This window comes from Nyctereutes procyonoides, unplaced genomic scaffold (genome assembly GCF_905146905.1).
Source record: "Nyctereutes procyonoides isolate TBG_1078 unplaced genomic scaffold, NYPRO_anot_genome, whole genome shotgun sequence".
NCBI classification, from domain to species: domain Eukaryota; kingdom Metazoa; phylum Chordata; class Mammalia; order Carnivora; family Canidae; genus Nyctereutes; species Nyctereutes procyonoides.
Genome location: NW_026575044.1, coordinates 32,620,345 through 32,636,729, shown reverse-complemented (window position 1 = coordinate 32,636,729; position 16,385 = coordinate 32,620,345). Strand labels below are relative to the sequence as shown.

General features: G+C 35.8%; 1 pseudogene; it reads right to left on the bottom strand.

Moving 5' to 3' along the window:
- Nucleotides 1-11,938: 11,938 nt before the first annotated feature.
- LOC129508652 (DLA class I histocompatibility antigen, A9/A9 alpha chain-like) overlaps nucleotides 11,939-16,385 on the bottom strand; it is a 100,574-nt pseudogene continuing 96,127 nt past the window's right edge.

Below are 16,385 nucleotides of genomic sequence, written 5' to 3'. Positions count from 1 at the left end.
ATGTAACTCCAGCTAATCATGAGATATGTATCAGACAAACTCAAATTTAGACTCATTCATCTGACCAGTACTGCTCAAAACTGTCAAGATCATTTAAAAAAAGAGGACAAAAAAGAAATAGGAAGATAAAAATTATGATAAACCAGAACAGAAAAAAGGGAAATTATGAGGGGACTATGGTAACTCTCTATTATCTTTGCAAACTTGGAATTATTTTTAAAGGTTTAAAATTTTTCAATAAAATTGTTTCTAAATTATTTATTTATAAATTTATTATTTGTAAATCAATTATTCAAAATGTGTGAATTGTCTTAGAATAAAGACAAGACATCCATTCACCATAGCATGAACAGTATAGAAAACAAGTCATACAATTTTAATGCTCCATAGCATGTGCCTTTTTGGATAACAATCTAGGTTTAATCACTAAATATTCATGTTTCATAGTCATTTGGCACCTGAGGCTTAGAGAATGCTTGGTGCCCTGACTGATACTAACTGACTCCTGTTGTTAGAATATTGTCACATTTGCCTCTGTGATCCTTTAATGTCTATTTTTTTTTCAGAGCAAAGTTCATTCACAGAGTATTTTGTTAAATCAGTGTCACATATTTACTTGAATTCTTTTTGTTTTACGGCCTCAAAATCACATGAAAATTATTGCTAAGAATCATTTTGGAAAAATAATTGACAATCAAATTTGACAATTTGATCAGATTTTGATTGAAAAATTTTTTTAGAGAACTTAAAACAACCAAGACACAAAACATATTTTATCAAGTCAATTAGAGTCATTTAGTTTTATTTTATTTTTTTTATTTTTTTATCTTTTAAAGATTTTATTTATTTATTCATGAGAGACACAGAAAGAGAGAGAGAGGCAGAGACACAGGCAGAGGGAGAAGCAGGCTCCATGCAGGGAGCCTGACGCGGGACTCCATCCCGAGGCTTCAGGATCACGCCCTGGGCTGAAGGCGGCGCTAAACCATTGAGCCCCCTGGGCTGCCCAGTCATTTTTAGTTTCTGAAAAAGAAAATTGCTTTATTCACCAAGGCTTGCCAAATAACTATTGAGTATGCCTGCTATTTGTTTGTTTGTTTGTTTGTTTTTTCCTGGACATAAAGGTACCACTTTTGACTGATACCTGAAGAAACAGTTAAAAAAATGGGACACCCTGTTAATTTCCATACACTTTCATCAATACAGTATTTTTGATAAAATTTCATAGACTAATATGTTAGTTAATAGCATGGAATTTCAGTTTTAGTTCATTCAATTTGTGAAAAGTGTTTGCTATACAAATTGATTAGCAAAGCCTATTTCAATCAGCAAAATTAAACATACTATTTCTCAGAAATAGTATAACTTCATTTTCTTTAGTTTAGGTAAATATACTATTAGTGGTATATTATGGAAAACATTTAGAAAGAAATGATTAAACCTTTTAGGGAAGATTAGCATCAAAATGAAGACGATATAAATAATAGATTCATTTGTATTAAGTTATAAAAAGGAGATAATTAGTAGTCCTTCTCGTTTAATGAGTAATGCTGTAATACTTCACTAAAATTATGTCACCTATAAAGTATAAAATAATGTGGCATTATTAGTTAGATATATACAAATATGTTATTTTGCTTCAGGGGAAAATAAGTGCTAATCACTTGTGAAAAATTAAAAATAACTCTACTAAAAAAAAAGAAATAACTCTACTAAATTTCTTTTATGTCACTATCAAACTTTCCCTATGCATTCAATGAAATTTAGAATATATCATACTACTAAAACTAATTGGCCAGTAGTTAGCATGTAATTCTATTTTTAGTTAACAGTAGGTAGAAAATGTATAACATTTATAAGATGAAAGAAGATGAAGATAAGCTTTATTAGAGTACATATTTTATGACGACTTGATCAAATGTATTTTACTTCATTAAATAATGCATAGACTCTATAAGAAAGTATGAAAAATGTTATTTGTAAGTTTATCCACTGTAAAATAGAAGAAAAAAAAGAAAGGCCCTTAAGAATATTCTAGTGAAAATTTTACATCTTAGTACCACAAAATATTTTTCCTAATTATGACCCTTGGAATGAAAATAACTGAAAAAATGTATATATTCAATATAGGCAAAGAGCCATAGTTTGATGGTCAGTATTTCTTACCAGCATTCTCCTTGCTTTGTTCTCAAAAGACCATCCTACATAAAAACTCATTTTTTGACAATCTGAGGACATTGAAGAGGTGCACTTAGATGAAATTGTCATGATTCTCATAGCCAACACTCCAAATATATACGATTCTAGAGGATTCTTATGATGGTGTTATTTTAGTATATGTGCTGCCGAAGCGAGCACCTTATGATGGTGTTAATCCCCCAGTCCTAAATCCATGCCTTACTTTCAATAGAAATGTGTGTAAAACAATAAAATACAAGAATCCTACAAAAACTTTAAAACCTGGATCAATTTTAAAAATAAAATGATTTTTCAAAATTTCCATTTGTTTTCTGCTATAGAGTTTTTTACTCTATATGTCTGAGGTACAATTCCATAAGTAATTCTATAGGGGAGGGCCCAAATACAATAGTAAGGAAACATTCCTTTTAAAATAACCTGTCTACTCATCACTCCACACTTGCCTTATGTAACCAGCTACTCCCAGTCATTCTCACTTAAAAGATTCTGCTTTAGCTTTCCACAGAAAAGTAATCAAAGTAGCCAAGAGTCAGAAAGCTATAATTTTCTAGCTTTATTTAAGATTATATAGTGGCCCAGATCAGCTCCTGTTTGCTGATTTATTGGTTTTTGGTTAAATGTCTAACCTCTCGACTATATTGTCTGAATCTTAAGTAGCATTTTGAAAAAAAAAAATCTTACTATTAGACTACATATTAGACTACATGTCTTATTTTCTGCTTGTTGTTCAGGTCCATTTACCAAATAAAAGTGATATATGACTTTTCTAACCTCTTTATCTAGCATATGCTATCTCACAAGGATGCTATAGTAAATGGCCACACAAATGATAAAAAATGCGACGTAAAGCCAAGTGCTACACAGTATTTCAGTCCTACATATATTTTCCCCAAATATCGCCTGCTATATTAGACCCTCTGAAATGAGTTTTTCATTTCACTGAAATTGCTCCTAAATTTTTATTTTTTGTCTAAAATTTCTGTCTCTATAAACCAGAAATTTAGCTATATATATTATATATAATGATACATATATTATTTTCTTTTTTAAAAATTTTATTTATTCATGAGAGACAGAGACAGAGAGACAGGCAGAGGGAGAAGCAGGCTCCATGCAGGGAGCCCGATGTGGGACTTGATCCCCGGTCTCCAGGATCACGCCCTGGGCTGAAGGTAGTGCTAAACCGCTGTGCCACCGGGGCTGCCCTATTTTCATACATATACATATTATTCTCTTAACAAAATCATGATACTAATAATTATCTTCTTCCATGAAATGTCTATTTATCTAACCTTCTGTTGTATGCTCTTAAGTGATTTGTCTATAAGGCCATTTCCTTAGAATTTCCACTTATGGGGATCCCTGGGTGGCTCAGCGGTTTAGCGCCTGCCGTTGGGCCCAGGGTGTGATCCTGGGGACCCGGGATCGAGTCCCACGCCGGGCTCCCTCCATGGAGCCTGCTTCTCCCTCCTCCTGTGTCTCTGCCTCTCTCTCTCTCTCTATGTCTATCATAAATAAATAAATAAATCTTAAAAAAAAAAGAATTTCCACTTATGAGAAATTTAACAAGATATTTTGAAAAAAAGGTCAATTATGCTCACCGAAATATCCCGTATAGAAATGTTTCTTCACCCTACACTGTTCTTCTAGGTTTTATATTCAAGCATTTTTTCTGTTATTATTAATTCTACTAAGATAGGCAATCAAGTTTTAGTGACTAGTGTATGTATGTTTGTATTCATTCATGATTCTCATTCTATAGAGCACTCATAGCAGGACTTGAATACACTTTGAGAAAATGTTAATTTTTAACAATGACCTAGAGTCAGTTTAGCATAATTTTATCTTTGATTGCTCATGAAATCCTCAGGTATTTGTCATCTGATTTAGGTATTTATTTATACTAGCCATTGAGTCCTATTATAAAACCTATTCTTTTGGAAAAATACAGGTATTTTATATGATAGAAGTTTTATAAGACATTATGATTTGACATGAATATGTACAATGAATTCTCTATGAGGAAATAGATTTATCTTTCTCAATACTTGAAAAATATTGCAAAATAATACATTAAAGATGCTTACTTAGAAGTATTAGAGTATTGAACACTATAATAAAATAACTTCCCAATTATTCTTTGTGGTTTCTCCAAATGTAGATTTTCAAAAGAAACAAGTGAAAAGATTTGTTACTTAAATTTCCCTTTGCATAAAGATCAAAGCATTACCTAAATTTAACTAAAATTTCATTACTTAAAATGATGGAATTGTACATCATGGAATATAATAAGCAGACTGAATGTGTATATATTTTTCTTTGAGGAAAATATAACTACAGAATTATTCAGCTAACGCTATTATTTTCATCTTCTAAAGATGCACAAAGAGGTGGTGCCTTAAAAAAATAAATTTCATGCTGTCATTCTATCATTTCATTTCTGTTTTAAGATTTGACATGACACTATATTAAATTTTACAGAGTTATCTTTAACTCCTCCCTGATTCTTATCTTCCTTTCATCAAAATGTACTTTTAGGGGGATGAAAAATATCTGAAACATTAAAATTACAATAGAAGCAAGTCAGTTATGTTATTGTTATAAGGAGGAACAACATTATATTATAAAATAGCCAAGAAGAAAATTCTATGTATGACATATTTGGGCTCAGTGTGTTGCTTTGGTTTGCCTTTGCTTCATTCTAATAGATTTAAGCAGAAATGGTACTTCAAATTTGCAGTTAAATTTGGATTAGTTTAGGAAAGAATGCTTAAGATAACACAGTTCATATTATTACTATTTGCAGGAAGCAAAATATTGTAATACCAGAGAAATATAGACACTGGAGTTGAGAGTTAACTGTATTATTTAATCTAGAACCTAAAAACAATAGACAGCTATTTCCAGTCATCATAGGGCTATATGGGTAGTCATGACTGCATGAAGTTTCACACCGAAGAAAATACTTGGACTATGTGAAAAACAAATTGAGGAAACAAATGAGGTGTGCTTAGTAGGTGAATGGATAGACAAACTGAAGTGAACTTATATACAGGAATACTATTCTTGATTTTTTAAAAAATGAGTTATCAATATGTGAAGATATGGATGAATTTATATGTATATTGATAAGTGAAAGAAGCCAGTGAAAGGCAACATATGCTAACATTCTGGAAAAAGCAAAAGTATATAGATGTTAGATTCATGGTTGCAGAGATTCAGAGATGGAATAGGTGAAGAACAGTAGATATTTTAGGCTGGTATAAATACTGTGTATGGTAGATACATAATGTATGCAGTCTTCAAACTCCTATAACTTTATAGGCCAAAGTGAACCTTAACATATGCAGGGGTTTTTTTTAAAGCCACTTAATAGGTCAAGAAATCCCAAGATGGAATGAAAACTATGGAAAAGCAATCTAACTATATTACAAATGTATAAAACTCCTTACTGGAGAAGTGAAGCGGTGGGGAAAAATATGCTTTCCCAAGCAACTTTAGAAGTGAGTAGAGTCTGTAAAACTAAAGGCAAAATCAACTATACACAAACAATGTACTCCAGTTGATAAAGTTTTTCCCACAGAGACAGAGGCTAAAGATTTTGATGCTGCTATACATACATCTTGAACGATTAAGTAAATAGGTCATAGATGATGGAAGTCAGGTTTTCTCACTGTCAGAGTGATAATCTATAGACAAGCAAGGAGAGGAAGCTAGAATTTTCAATGCAGTAATTGATTAGAGTTGGAGACATCTGTTAGAACTCTTGTTAAGCTTAATAAAGATGGTACATACAGAAATATTTTACAGACATGTACCTACACATGGGTTAATACATATATATACATATATATATACATATATTCCTTTGTTGTGTCCGTGGAGATGGCCCAGAAGTAATGACCCTTCAGTAGAGAAAAAAATATCCCTAGCACTCAAATCTTGATTTCTAATGCCATTCCACGATTAAAGGAACCAGGATAATTTGGATAGATAGCTAGTTCTAGGACTGGGGCTGGAAATATATAAGAGCCTGGAGCATCTTTTAATGACAGGAACAAAGTCCTTAAATAAAACGTAATAATGACACTGAAGCCAATACAAGAGCTAAATTGGCCCAAAGTGGGGCAATTTAAGTAACACAAATAACAAAATGGTTCTAGATTAGAAGCCAAAGCGTAAAATAAATATTCATAGGTCCATACTAATTTAAATACTTAAATAAACAAATAATTAGAAAAATAAAAGACACATTTCCTATCCACAAAAATTCCTAATAATTTATGTAAATATTTTGGCCTCAAGGAGTGGACAATTACTCCCCACTTGTAATGTGTTGGCTATATTTAGTGACTTCCTTACAATGAATAGAGTATGGAAGAAAGAAAAAAGAAGAGTAACTTTATAGTGAAGAAATCTGACAAACATAACTCATCCAAGTGGTCAAGGCCAACATAGACATTGAAAAGTTGTGTTCACAATATATATCTCTTGATGTGATATGATAAAAATGGCACTTTACCTCTGAGATCCTTCTTCCTCCTGAAATGTGTACACACACACATACTATAATCATAATTGTATAGACAGTAATCAGACACATTGTAGTGGAAAGATATTCCACAAAATATCTTATCAGAGCTCCTCAAAACTGTCAAAGTCATTAAAAATGAGAAATAACCGAGCAACTGTCAGAGTCAAGAATGACCTAAAGAAAATAAATATAGTATGGCATCTTGAAATAGGAAAAAGACATCTGAATTAAAAAAGGGGGAAATCTGAATAAAATATAGACTTTAGATAATTATAATATGTCAATACTAGTTCATTGATTGTGACAAATATATCACGCTAATCAAATACATTCATAATAGGGGAACCTGAGTGTAGGGTAACGGTGAATTTGCTCTTTTCAAGTTATTTAAATATTTCAGGTATTTTTTTAAACTAAGGAGAACTCAATAAATATAGAAAGAAGTGGATACGGATTTCAGAAATAGGAAGTAGGATTTTCACCAGATTTTGTAAGTATATATGAAATGGATATTAAAGGAAATATAACTTTGGTTTTCTTCTTTGAGCCAAAAATATGAATTGAATTATCTTGCCATATTTTTTCTATACATTACTGAGTACTCACCACAATAAACATAGTCACCATCTGTCACCATAAAATCTTATTACAATATTATTAATTACATTATCTATGCTGTACTTTTCAGCTCTGTGACTTATTTATAAAACTGGAAATTTGTATCTCTTAATCCACTTTACCTATTTTGTCTGTCCTCTCTCCTCCCCTCTGACACCCACTAGTTTGTTCTCTGTATTTAAGACTTCGCTTTGCATTTTAGATTCCAAATGTAAGTGAAATCATATGGTATTTGCCTTTCTTTGTCTGATTTATTTTATTTAGTATTAGTATTCTCTTGGTCATTCATATTGTAGCAAACAGCAATATCTTATTCTTTTTATGGCTGAGTAATATTCCTTTGAGTGGTGTGTTTGTGTGTGTGTGTGTGTGTGTATGTGTATGAAATATCTTTATCCATTCATCTATTGATGAATACTTGGGTTGCTCCATGTCTTGGCTATTATAAATAATGCTACAATAAACATAGGGGCGCAGATATGGTTTTGTCAAATTAGTGTTTTTGTTTCCTTTGGATAAATACCCACTAGTGGAATTAGTGGATCACCTGGTATTTCTAGTTTCAATTTCTTGAGGAACCTCAATACTGTTTTCCATAGTGCACATTCTAATTTACATTCCCACCAACAGTACACAAGTGTTCCTTTTTATCCACATCCTTAACGACATTTGCTATTTCTTGTGTTTTTTGATACTAGTCATTCTGACTGGTACTAAGTGATACCTTGTGATATCTCATTCTGTGTAGTTATATTTCATGTATATTTTCATGTATGACTGATCTATTCATATGGGAATATCTGAACTCCTATACAATAAGTTATATAGAGTTAGGAGTAAGCTTTAGTAAATTCTGCAATTTAATGCCTGGATTGATCCTTCCAAAAGAATAACAACAACAAAACAGAAGCAGAGGTAAGAGTGGATAGTGGAATATGAGGATGAGATGTTGTTCCAGAAGAGAAGAGAAAAGTGTTATAAGGAGGAACTAGTTAACAATAGCAACTGCTATTAAGAATTCAAGTAATTCCCTTTACTTTGCCATAACTATCTATCTATATACACTTCTTCATATCTACATACTGAAAAGAGGTCAATAAAACCTGAATTGAAATATGATGGGATCAGTAGAGGGACTTAAAGTTTACTGAGAACTCTGTGAAATAATCTGAAGAGATAGATTATTTCCTGGGGTTACATTTATATCCATGAATTCAATGATTTATGTTTTAATGACTCAAAGTGGTAAATTTCATAGTCCATCTACTCTCCTTAGCTTTAACTCAACCTATATGTCTAACTTAACAAATCTGAATAATGATAAAGTGAAAACTCTATTTGCTACACCTTATTGTTTGCTTATGATAGGGAAAGCACTGAGTGGACATTACATTTATATTAAAATTTCACGAGTACTGAGTAGTGATAGCATTTCCATTTTGCAAATGAGAAAAGTATAGCATGGGAACACAAATTAACCATCTAAGGTCCCAGAAGCTAATACATGTTTGAACCAGATATTGGGGATGCTTGGGTGGCTCAGCGGTTGAGTATCTGCCTTCAGCTCAGGGCATGATCCTGGTGCAGGGATCAAATCCCATATTGGGCTCCCTGCGAGGAGCCTACTTCGCCATCTGTCTCTCTCTGTGTGTCTCTTATGAATAAATAAAAAATAGGATCTTTGAACCAGATATTGTATTTGTGTGGTACCAAATTTTTGGTTCTTCCTCTATTCCATTGTTCAATTAATAGCATCTTCCCCAAGCCAGTCAGTAAAGTCTGAAAAATGGCCAAGATCACTCTTTCTTGTTTACTTTCAAAAGTGATTGCTCAAAAAATAATGTTACCTAGTCTCTCAAATAACTGCCTGCTCTTCATTCTTCTCCCTATCCTTTGACACTGCCAAATTTGGTTATATTTTCTTTTTTCCTTTTTTTAAAATTTTTTATTTATTTATGATAGTCACAGAGAGAGAGAGAGAGGTAGAGACACAGGCGGAGGGAAAAGCAGGCTCCATGCGCCGGGAGCCCGATGTGGGATTCGATCCCGGGTCTCCAGGATCGCGCCCTGGGCCAAAGGCAGGCGCCAAACCGCTCTGCCACCCAGGGATCCCTCTTTTTCCTGATTTATATCCATAGCTTCCCTTTTGGTTTTATTGCTTTTAATCTCTTCCACATAACCAATACATTCTTCATAGAAATAAATGAAATCTCTGTTTGTGGGTTTTTTGGTGTTTCCAAGTGAAATTTCTCCATGGTGTTCAGGAATAATTGAAATCTTATTGCCTGACACAGAGGCTCTTTATCATCTGGCCCCTATGTAATATCCCAGCATTATATTTTATCATATATGGCCAGACACATTTTCTTTAGTCATGGGGAACTATTTTCAACCCCATGAACATGCTGTGTTTTTCCATATGTCTAGAACTTTGTTAATTGTTTTGCCTTGGCTTAAAATACTCTTTCCCCCATCTTCCTATTTGTCTGCTGTGTAACTTTCATTCTTAAAAACTCAGCTTAAGAATAGTTTCTTCTTAGAATGTTTTTCCCTGCCAATCTTGTGCTGTATTGGCCATGACAGCTGCTCAGACTGTCCTTGTTTTTGATCACCTTGGCAGTTTTGAGGAGTGCTGCTCAGGTATTTTTTTAGAATATCTTTCACTTGGGGTTTGTCTGAAATTTTAATTAAGATTATATAAGGGCTCTATTTTTATTGGAGTGGGGGAAGAGGAAGACCACATAGACTATTTTCATCACATCCAATCTAAGATTATATTCCCCTCTTCTGCAGTGCACTTACAGCTTGTTCATATCATGATTTTAACCTTTGAACTGAATTATGTTTTGCACCATTTTCCTCTTGATTATGAATTCTGAGATATATTCTCTTGACATATAGTAGCTGTTCAATTAATGTTTGCTTTCTTCGTATGAAAATTATAGTGAGAACTTTAGAAGTTACCCCAGATACTATGAGAAGTGGGAAGCTAAATAATAAATACACTGTTAAATACCTGTAATCGGTAGTAAATGTGTTTTCCATGAAAGTACATATAATTTGAATCTGATTACACAAGACAGAGGAAATATAAAGACTTTTTTTTTAAATTTTATTTATTTATTTATGATAGTCACACACAGAGAGAGAGAGAGGCAGAGACACAGGCAGAGGGAGAAGCAGGCTCCATGCATCGGGAGCCCGATGTGGGATTCGATCCCGGGTCTCCAGGATCGCGCCCTGGGCCAAAGGCAGGCGCCAAACCGCTGCGCCACCCAGGGATCCCAAGACAGAGGAAATATAAAAGCAAGAATAATTATGGTAAAAAGATCATTATCAGTAAGAAAATCTTATAGATAATTCTGTGGTTATATCATCTAACACAAAGAGCTTGATGAGTTTTAATATAATGAATATTGAGGACAAAAGTTGCATTGGTGACATAAAAACTTATATTTGTATATTAATATGCACTTTGAAGTAATGATCTAAGATCTTTTGGTGATAAAAAGAAACTCCAATATATTTATTCTAATAATGCTTCTACTTGAGTCGAGTGACTAATAATCCAACGGTTTTATTTTCTAGTTTTAAACCTATAATTAGAATGTGAAGTTGAGGGGAAAAAGACAAAGGGATAAAAAACTAGAAATGGCAAGGTAGAAATGAGAGCCAAAGGATAATTGACTATGGTGAAGATGCAGAATAGAATCCACTTAAGTAAAGAGAGTATTGAAAACTGTAAGTAAAATAAGAATTTCTAAAATAAGTTACTTGTTCAATATGGAAAGGAAAGAAAGAGTATCATGAAGTTGCAAGACAGATTAATTTTAATTTTAATTTCAAGTTAGGAAAGTTTCAGAACTTATATACTACAGGGAAAGTTTCTGGTGCTCTCATTGATTGGGAACAAGGAAAATAGCCTGATAAGCTTAGGAGTGAAAGTTTAGATATATTAACGTCTGATATGATGCATGCAGCAACAATGAATGCCACATAGCGGTTTCTTTCTTTCTTTCTTTCTTTCTTTCTTTCTTCTTTCTTTCTTTCTTTCTTTCTTTCTTTCTTTCTTTCTCTTTCTTTCTTTCTTTCTTTCTTCTTTCTTTCTCTTTCTTTCTTTCTTTCTTTCTTTCTTTCTTTCTTTCTTCTTTCTTTCTTTCTTCTTTCTTTCAAAGGTTCTCAGGTCTTCCATTTATTTGTTCTCTCAACCTCACAAATCTCCTTTTATTACCTCATCAGCTCCACATCCCAAGACTTAGGAAACACAAACTCATATCTGGATTCTTATTTTCAATTGGGTAGTAAGTCATTAGTACTCAACATGAAAACATGAAACAAAGACAGGGATGGAGATGGTCCAGCCCTGCCTCTGCTGGACAGGAAAGCACATCAAGGAAGAGAGTGCACATCAGATTAGGACAGGTCATGGTGGGCAGGGTGGGCCAATCTCCCCACCTCCTCACATTATGTTCCTAGGGGCACAGGCACATCCTGACACTTTGCAAAGAGACGAGCCAGGGTTGTTGATGTCATCACATGAGATGTGAACACATCTTGCATGATTCAGTCCCCACAGGGCAGCTGCTTTCACACCTTAGGAGCCGTCAGAGACACATCAGAGCCCTGGGCATTGTCATCGCGTGCAGCACGAGAGTAGCCTGGTCCGTTTCCTCCCAAGCGCTGCTTCATCCAGGTCACAGCTCCAATCACCCCAGCGACCACAAGAATCAGAGCAGCAATGCTGATGATGAGAATGGTGGGACTTTGGAGGAGGAGGCTCCCATCTCCGGGTGATGGGCTCCACCAGCCCCTCATGCTGCACATGGCACCTGTACCTCTGCTCCTGTCCACAGGGCACCACCGCAGCCGCCCACTTCGGAGGTCCCATCTCCTGCAGGCCTGGTGTCCACAAGCTCTGTGTCCTGGGTCTGCCCCCCCCCCATCCCATGCCAGGTCAGAGCGTTCTCCGCAGGGTAGAAGCCCAGCGCCCTGCAGCTCAGGGTGACCTCACGGTCCGGTCCGAGAAGGGGCTGCGGGTCGCACGCGTGTTGGGAGGTTCTGCGCGCTGCAGCGTCTCCCTCCGCGTCTCCGGTCCTTCCGCAGCCGCTCGGCGCTCGTCGTCTCCGGGTCGTTGCTCTCGGCTCTGCAGCACCTGCCGCCTCCCCCTTGCGCGGGACACTGCGCCGCGGTGTCCGCCGGCCGGGAGCGCAGGTCCCGGTGCAGGCGACCGTCGTAGGCGTCCTGCCAGTGGCCGCGGAGGAGGCGCCCGTCGGCCCCAGGTCACAGGCGGACACGGTCTGGAGGGCGTGGGACCGCCTCGCTCTGCTTGTAGCAGCCGCGCAGGGCGTCCAGGTCCCCTCGGTTTATCGGTGCGGACTTCTTGACGCCCCGCGTCTCCCGGTCCCGATACCCCGGCCCTGCTGCTCCTCGCAGTGGCCCAGTCGCTGTCGAACCGCACCACCTGCGTGTGGGGCCGGGACACGGCGGTGTCCAAGGACCTGGGGGGTGGGAGCCCGCCCGGGGCAGGGTCGCGGCCAGGGTCACCGACAGCAGCACGAGGAGGGCTGGCGGCGTCCCCCGCTTCCTCTCCGGGGTCCCGGGACACTGTCCACGCAGCAGTTCCTTACTAAATCATTATAGTGTGAAATGGAATGGTAACTACCCGCAGGCTCATGCTCTAATTCCCCATTTTGTGGCAAAGTCCCCCCACGTTTTCATAAGCTATGCCACCGGTGAGACAGGAACCGCATGACCCAGCCTCCCTGGCAGCTTGGTTTGAGCCTGTGACTCTGCTCTTAAAGAGGATTCTGAGGTCCCTGCCCCAGACACTCAACTGTCAGCGTAGGACATGGGGAGCGCTTTAGTTTCTATGAATTAGGGAAATACGCCAGGGGATGTCAGAAACTAGATTAAAAGAACAGAAGTTCTTGGATTACTTCCTGGATCCGAGCAGCCTGACTGACCATCTGGACTTAAAAAAGAGAAAGTTGTGACTTCTCTAGGTTGTTGAGTTGTAGATCATTTTGTTGCTAATTAATACGCAATGAATATGTTTATTTTGGTGTAGATGTTTAATAATAGGATGACTTCATTATCAATGCCTGCCAGCAATTAATTAGAAATTAGAAAATAATCTTTGGGCTTATCCTCCAAGTGCATGTCATCATCTAGGCCCAGTGCCTCCCTTAAGTATTGATTTTTCCCATTAAGAAGACAAACCATGAGAGACTCCAATCTCTGGGAAACAAACAAACGGTTGCAGAAGGGGAGGTGGGTGGGGGATGGGGTGACTGGGTGACAGGCATTAAGGACGGCACATGATGAGAAGAGCACTGGGTGTTATACTATATATTGGCAAATTGAATTTAAATTTTTAAAAAAGTATTGCCCCCCCCCCCAATTACTGGTATCATGCTCCAGTTTTTGTAATGCTTTCCTCTTTTACCTTCTATTACATTTTTTATTTTAACAGTTGAAGTCAGTTGAAGTCAGTTGAAGTCAGGAACCTAAAATATCAAACATTGTGTTAAGATTTTTTTTTCCTAAAAAAAAAAAAAAAGATTTTTTTTTCCTGAGATAAATTCTATAAGCTTAAAAAGATTTACTGCTCAAACACATACAACACACACAGAGAGGAAACGGCCTTTTGAGTTAGAATAATGTTTTTTTAAAATATTTTATTTATTTATTCATGAGAGACACAGAGAGAGAGGCAGAGACATAGGCAAAGGAGAAGCAGGCTCCCTGTGGGAAGCCCGATGCGGGACTCAATCCCAGGACTCCAGGATCGTGCCCTGAGCCGAAGGCAGATGCTCAACCACTGAATCACCCAGGTGCCCTGAGCTATAATAATTTTGATGGTAAGACAATTACTTTTATGACACAACAACATAGATCAAAATATGTCTGGAAAAAATGTTAAGCAGAATAATCTTGCAAGAGCAAAATTCTAAAATATTGTCATCTATGCAACAATAATTTGATATAAATGATGCTGAATTTATGACTAATTATTTCTTTATACTCTGTCATTATTTGCCAATTTCCTTAAGTGAGATATTTTTCTAATGTTATACCTTCAATAGTTATTTGATTCTAATAAAGTACTTAATGGTAAAAAAAAAGCCCTTACGTAACTGTGAAGCAACTTTCATTTGAGTTTTAACTTGGGTTCTGAGTATTCTTTCCTATTAGGTGAGTTAGTAATAATATTATTGATCAAATAAGTAACAAATTTAATATATAGTAATGTTTGAATTATTATGCTGTAGAAAATTTAAAAAAAGCAAAAATGTTTAGGAATAAACAAGTTTCTTCACATGGATTCACAAAAAGAACTATAGGTATATTATCAATGTAAAGCATAGGTTATTTATTGAACACTAAAATAAAAATGAAGAGAGAGCTGAGGGAATATGTGTGAAGAAATAAAGCGATTGATGATAAGTCTAGTTTCTTAAACGTCAGGACTGAAAGGTTATGCGTGTTGTGCTGATTTATTATATATATTTAAAATATATTTTTATATACGTAAAATGTATGTATAATGTATATACACACATGTAATATATGTATAATATATATATACACACACATATAGTATATATATGTATATGAGAATATGTAAGTGCATTACATTAGAATTGTCTGGAAAGCTTTGGATCGCTATTGATTCCTGGAACCCACCTTCAGATAATCTGATTCTGTTGTGTTGGGATGGACTTCATACACTGATTTATTGTAAAAGTTCCATTTATTGATTCTAATGTGTAGCTGAGAAGTATGATTCTTGAATAATTTGAAATAATCTATAATAATTATGTGTGAGAGTGTGTGTGTGTGTATGTGTACATGTGTGAGTGTATTAGTTTGCAGCTGCTGTTTCTGCTTTCTGGTTTGGGCTAGTTAGCTATTTGAATAAATCCTAATGATGACAGCTGTCCAGCAATTAGGAATCTCCATCTTATAATCTTACTAGAAAATAACCTTGTTTTTTGTCTCCCTATAATCAGCTGTTAAAATTTACATAATTAATTCTATGCTATGCAGTTTTTAAATTGGCAGATGATTATGTGAAGGAACTACAAGAGAGAAGGCAGACCATACTTGAAAGCAGATTTTTTTCCCCAGAAAACCAGATTTCAATTAAATAAATAAAGGCTGCTACCACTTTTTAGAAAATTGTCTTTAATACAAGTTATATTTCTTGGACCAGTGCTGAGAATAAAATATGCATACAAAATACTTCACTCTGTAGTATTTTTTCCAAATAAATGTATTCTCTCTTTGCTTTTTGGAAAGTATAAATTGAGATAAACTAAAAAAATGTATTTTCTCCAAGCTAGAACACACATCTTATTTTGTTCCTATACAAAGTTGTTGAATCTTTTCAAGATCCACAGAGTGGATTTAAATACAAGAAACAAATATCCTGTGATAATAATGTTTATAAATTTAATTTATCTAAGTTAATTAATCATCATAACCAATAACAAGGATAGTTATAGAAAACTGATTTGCAGGAATAGCTCTATATGACATAAATGATGAGTATTTGAATAGTAATACATACTTGTTTTACTAGATATCCTGCAGTTATTTTATTCTGACTACCACTCAGAGGGATTGATGATTCTACACCACAAGTCTCAGGAAGGGTGGCTAAGTGAATAGTAAAGGCCTTAAGGAAGGCAATAGACTGTGCCAATCTTTAAACACAGAGTAGGCCAATACTAGTAACCCAAGAATTGCACCCTAAAGAAACACAGAGTACTCTGTAAATATTCATATGTTAGGCAGGTGACACAAGCACAGTGAGGATTAATATTTAATTATTTTTAAGATTTATTTATTTATTTTAGAGAGAAAGAGAGCATACATGAGCAGGGGGAGGAGCAGAGGAAGAGGGAGAGAGAATCTCAAGCAGAATCCTTGCTCAATGTGAAGCCGCCACAGGGCTCCAACCCGCAACCCTGAGATTGTGACCGGAGCCAAAATCAAGAGTTGGTCACCCAACCAAATAAGCCACCTAGGT